The sequence below is a fragment of the Hordeum vulgare genome, chromosome 6H (genome assembly GCF_904849725.1).
Source record: "Hordeum vulgare subsp. vulgare chromosome 6H, MorexV3_pseudomolecules_assembly, whole genome shotgun sequence".
Taxonomy (NCBI): domain Eukaryota; kingdom Viridiplantae; phylum Streptophyta; class Magnoliopsida; order Poales; family Poaceae; genus Hordeum; species Hordeum vulgare.
Genome location: NC_058523.1, coordinates 429,138,437 through 429,144,779, shown reverse-complemented (window position 1 = coordinate 429,144,779; position 6,343 = coordinate 429,138,437).

Here is a 6,343-nt window from a genome sequence, read left to right as displayed (position 1 = left end):
AGCAGAAGAATTTAAAGCGTCGTTGCCGGGGAGGAAGATCAAGTCAAGAACTCATCCAAGTAAGTGTCGCAAACTCATCTCTTGCATTTACTTTGTTTGCGAGTTGCCTCTCGTTTTCCTCTCCCCGACTTCACCAATTTTCCTTTTTCGTTTGCCTTTACGTTCGCCTTTTCGTTTGCCCTATCTCTCTCTCTTGTTTTCTGCTCGTCTGTTTGGGATAGTCTATCCTGATGGCTATATCCACCACTTCGAATGATACTCCCGAGAGCGAAGTTCTCAATTTCAAACAAATTGAGGGAGAAAAGTTAAAGGACGTCTGGTATAGGATTTGCAATGCTCATAGTAGATCTACTCATAAGCAATCCACCACTGTCTTGCTTCGCAGTTTTTATGTGGATATTTCTCCTTGGAATAGGTATATTCTTGACACCATCGTAGGTGGAAATTTCTTGGGTAGCCATACCGTTGATTCTTACGGAGTTGTGATAAATTTGGTAGGCTCACCCCCACTCATGGTTAATGGAACTACCTTAACTCTGGAACATGTGATGTGTATGCTGTATGCTACTGAAAATAAAGTTGCTACGATTGAACTCATTGAGAATTTGGATAAAAAGATCCACAATCAAATCACTCAGTACGGGTCCAAGATGGGAATGGTTTTGAAAAAATTAAAGGAGAAGGAACCCACGGTTAGCGAAAAACTAGGTCATGATTCCGCTAGGATTGGCAAACTAGAAGATGTTATAACCAACTTGGGTTCCGCTTTTGCTGCTGTGCAGAATACTCCCAATCTTGCCCACAATAAAATCACCAAGCATGTCTTTGTTCCTAAATGTAGTGGTGAATCATCTAGCAAGAAAGATGATACGTGATTCTATCGCTACTATGCCTAGCTAAGGTCGTTCAACAATAGCGCTTGTTGGGAGGCAACCCAATGAATTTATCTTTTTCTTTCTGTTTTGTTGCGTCCACACTTTCACAATTCTGTTCTGATTGTGTTTTTTGTGTTTATTTTTGTGTTTGAGCCAAGCAAAACCTTTATGAGTGGTCTTGGTAATGGTTGTTTGATCTTGCTGGAAAAAGACAGAAACGTTTCGCTTACGAGAGGATTTTTCATTTTTATTCAGAAAGAGCTTTTGAGTTGATTCTTTTTTATGCTGATTGATATGCTTTTTCCCTAGAACTTCGTAATTTTTCAGAATTTTTGAGGTAACAGAAGTATACGAAGTATACAGATTGCTACAGACTGGTCTGTTTTTGACAGATTCTGATTTTATTGAGTTGGTTGCTTGTTTTGATGAAACTATGGTTATTATCGGGGGTTACTAGCCATGGAAAAGTGAGAATACAGTAGCTCATCATCAATATAGATGGAATTCAAGTTTTCTACAGTACCAAAAGAAGTGGTAGTTTGTTTTCTTGTACTAATGTTATCACAACTTTCTGTTTTAGTTTTGTGTTGTGAAGTTTTCAAGTTTTGGGTGACGTTCTCATGGACAAAGAGATAAGGAGTGGAAAGAGCTCAAGCTTGGGGATGCCCAAGGCTCCCCAAGCCAAATTCAAGGACACCAAAAAGCCTAAGCTTATGGATGCCCCGGGAAGGCATCCCCTCTTTCGTCTTCAATCCATCGGTAACATTACTAGGAGCTATATTTTTATTCACCACATGATATGTGTTTTGCTTGGAGCGTCTTGTATTATAGGAGTCTTTTCTTTTTGTTGTGTAACAATCATCCTTGCTGCACACCTTTTTGAGAGAGAGATACATGCACTCATCGTGATTTTTGTAGAATGCTCATTCTGCTTCACTTATATCTTTTGAGCTAGATACTTTTGCTCTTGTGATTCACTTATATCTTTAGAGCATGATGGTGCGTGATTTGGTAGTTGGCTTATGCTATGAAAGAAGTCCCATGTGCTAGGTACCCAAAGAGGATGGAAAAACCTCCATCTTCATGTGCATTGAGTAGAAAGAGAAGTTTCGATTCCTCTCAATTAGTTTTGAGACACGGATTCGGTAATATTGAGTGTTATGTTAGTAGGGTGTTGTGAATCTAGAGATACTTGTGTTGAAGTTAGTGATTCCCGTAGCATGCACGTATGGTTAACCGCTATGTTAGGAAGTCGGAGCTTAATTGATCTATTGATTGTCATACTTTGTGTTGAGGTCAGGATCGCGCGATGGTTTACACCTACCAACCCTTCCCCTCGGAGTATGTGTTTAGCACTTTGTTTTGATTACTAATAAAAACTTCTGCAACAATTATGTGAGTTCTTTATGACTAATGTTGAGTCCATGGTATAGATGCACTTTCACCTTCCACCATTTCTAGCCTCTCTAGCGCCGCGCAATTCTCGCCGATGCAGAAATCCACCAAATTCCTTCCTCAAAACAGCCACCATACCTACCTACTATGTCATTTTCATAGCCATTCTGAGATATATTGCCATGCAACTACCAGCGTTCCGTCTAATGACTTGTGATGTCACTTTCATATTGCCATTGTGTGATCATACTAGATCGTTGCATCCCGGTACACTGCCGGAGGCATTTCCTATGGAGTCATCATCATTGTAATTTTTGAGCTTTGAGTAACTAAAAGTGTGATGATCATCATTATTAGAGCATTCTCCCATGCGAGGAAATAAAAAAAAGAGGCCAAAGAGCCCAAAAACAAAAAAAAGTGAAAAGAAAAAAAAGAGGCCTAGGAGCCCAAATAAAAAATGAGAGAAAAAGAGAGAAGGGACAATGCTACTATGTTTTTCCACACTTGTGCTTCATAATAGCACCATGTTCTTAATGATTGAGAGCTTCTTGCTTTGTCACTACCATATGCTAGTGGTAATCTTCGTTTTATAACTTGGCTTGTATATTCCAATGATGGGCTTCCTCAAAATTGCCCCAGGTCTTTGTGAGCAAGCAAGTTGGATGCACACCCACTAGTTTTCCCTTGAGCTTTCACATACTTATAGCTCTAGTGCATCTCTTGTATGGCAATCCCTACTCATTCACGTTGATATCTATTAATGGGCATCTCCATAGCCTATTGATACGCCGAGTCAATGTGACCATCTCCTCCTTTTTGTCTCACAACCACCACCACACTCTAGTCCACCTATAGTGCTATATCCATGGCTCGCGCTCATGTATTGCGTGATAGTTATAAAAAGTTTGAGAAAGTAAGAGTGCGAAAACAATTACTTGGCCAATTCCGGTGTTGTGCATGATTTACATTAGTTGTGTGAGGATGATGGAGCATAGCGAGACTATATGATTTTGTAGGGATAACTTTCTTTGGCCTTGTTATTTTGAAAGTTCATGATTACTTCGCTACTTTGCTTGAAGTATTACTGTTTTCATGTCAATAGGAAACTATTGTTTCGAATCGTACGGATCTGAATATTCATGACACGTGAAAGAAGTTGCAAAGGACAACTATGCTAGGTAGCATTCCACATCAAAAATTCGTTCTTTATTACTTTCCTACACGAGGACGAGCAGGAGTTAAGCTTGGGGATGCTTGATACGTTTCCAACGTATCTACAATTTTTGATAGTTTCATGCTATTATCTTGTCAAACTTGAGATGTTTTGCATGCCTTTTATTTATTTTCTAGGACTAACTTATTAACTCAGTGGCAAGTGCGAGTTCCTGTTTTTTCCTAGGGGGGCGCGCCATGCAGGCTTGTGGGCCCCCTGGAGGTCCCCTAACCTAGATCTTGCGCCTATAAATTCCCAAATATTCCCAAAACAATCAGGGGAGCATCGTAATCACTTTTCCTCCGCCGCAAGCTTCTGTCTCCACAAGATCCCATCTGGGGCACGTCCTGGTGCCCTGCCGGAGGGGGGATTTGGACACGGAAGGCTTCTCCATCAACACCATGACATCTCCGATGATGCATGAGTAGTTCACCATAGACCTACGCGTCCATAGCTAGTAACTAGATGGCTTATTCTCTCTCTTGGATCTTTAATACAAAGTTCTCCATGATCTTAATGGAGATCTAACCGATGTTATCTTCTTTTACGGTGTTTGTCGAGATCCGATGAATTGTGGATTTATAATCAGATTATCTATGAATCTCATTTGAGTTTTGTAGCGACCCGACTCAAGACGAGTCAAGCCTCTGTGTTTCTGTGCCATCCCTGGATCAGTATGCTGGCACACACAGTACATCAATGTATATATCAAAGTGCAATCACATGTAAATAGCGTAAAACTGATATATACCTTAATTATTTCAGCGGAAGCGCTCAAGGGAGTGTAGACACAATAAACACCAACGGCAAGTTGAGTGTAGACCGTAACCCTGAATCGTACTCTTACTCGTCGAAGAAAAATATCTGCAACATAAGACATTGCAGCCGTGTAGGTCAGCATATTGAATATGCCGGCAAGTCACATAAGAGAGGGGTGAAAAGTAATCATCTATACTATATGCATATATGGCAGGTGGGGCTATAAGTTTTTAGCGAAAAGCAAGTTTTCTCCTACAACAAGAGAGGGCTAAAAGCAAAATGTCACTACATTGTCGGTTGTTAACGAGATGGTTCCGCCAACCAGTTCTCGTACCCGAGTTGTCAATAGTTACCCTCATCAAATATATTTAATGGTGTTGAGAATTTCAGATAACTTCAGTTCCTTTGGCTCAAGTCGTCCATGACCGTGGACACGGCTAATCGATTAGGTTTGAGTACTCTGCAGAGTTTTGCACACGTTCCCCACAAGATTTGATCGCCTCCGAGTATGTCCTCGCACTTCAGGGTGTTTGAAGACCGGATGATCAAAACATGGTCTTTCAACGGGTCCCTCTGAATCCCTGTCGGTGCCCATCCATTCCTACCGTTCTTCTACATCTGCTAGCACCGCCTGTCCAGAGTCGCCGCATTGTCCAACCGAGCCAGAGCCCATAATGACTTGTGGCTGTGCAGGTAAGCCTTGGGTCTTGAAAATATCCGTCCGTCTCTTTGAGCCTGGGTGAAGCTTTCCGCAGGATGTCATGGCCGTCCCCAGCATCCCGGGCATCCACTAGGTTCTCCAGGGAGCCGATCAACCGTCCTTCACCCAGAGTCGCATTGCGTCCGAGGTCTTGAAAATCTTGTCTTAACCGGTCTTGATTATTTAATCAACCTCGCATCACTCGTGTTAAGCACTCAACCGAAATCCCGTCTACTCAAGCATAGCAATATGAAATTTGTCGTCCTGGGGCCAAGTATCGGGGTTGTTGTGTACCTACCACATGATACTACAATCTATACTAAAATTTCCAAGTACCTAAGCAGCATGCAATTGGGCATAGGATGGTAGAACTACGATGCATAAAACATAGGTGATAGTATGATCAAAGTGACTTGCCTGGTATTACTTGATGAAGATAGTCGCTCTCAAAATCCTGATAATTCTACTTGCCACACTCCAAGCAATCTATCGTAAACAAATAGCATTCAATAAACATTCATGCCAAAAAGGAAGAACCAAGAGAACATAAGAACAAAGCATGTCTTGGTGCAAAATAACAACGTACTAAGGTTTAATAAAAAGGTCCTAAGTGTGTTGTAAAGTCAAGGTGCATGAATGAGATCAAAACAGGTAATGGACGATGAACTATTGCTATATAAGCTCGACTTGCATACACTATGGGAGATGATCAAAAATATTGGGAGAACAACATGAATGTTGTTTGACAAATAGTAGAAGACATAAGAATTTATTTGTAGAAAGAATTTCTTGAAATGGAGCACTACAACGCAAGTTATAGCGAATTAAAGTATGAATTGAATTTGCATTCAAAAGGTCAAGAGAAGTTGAACTGAAGTACGATGGTTACGTACAAAAATATATGACATGAGTGTTTAGGGGCAAAAGGAATCAATTGAAAAGGTGGTACGATTTGCAAGATAAGATCAAATGCATGTTCGAATACAAATATCAATCGCTCAAATTTGTAAGGTTCAAAGGTCGAAACTAATGATGCTATTGGATATAGTAGATCAATATGAGCGTGTAGAAAAAATACTTACTAGATTTGGAATAGCGGATCAAAAGATACAAATACTTCAATATAACATTGAATCGGCTTAGAACGATGTGAACACTTTTGGGTACTAATAGATAAATCTTATTTGATCAAAATTATAAGGTGAAACGTTAAAACTAATGATGCAAACGGGAAGATTACTTTGATATGAATCCGACGCAATTGGATTCATCTAAAACGGAGCTACGGATAAAAAGATATGATCAAAAGAAGTTTGAATATGAATATGAACAAATTTCGAAATTTGAAAATTTCAAAAAATGATATGATAGGTTCACCGGATAGGTGGGATCAAGACGAAA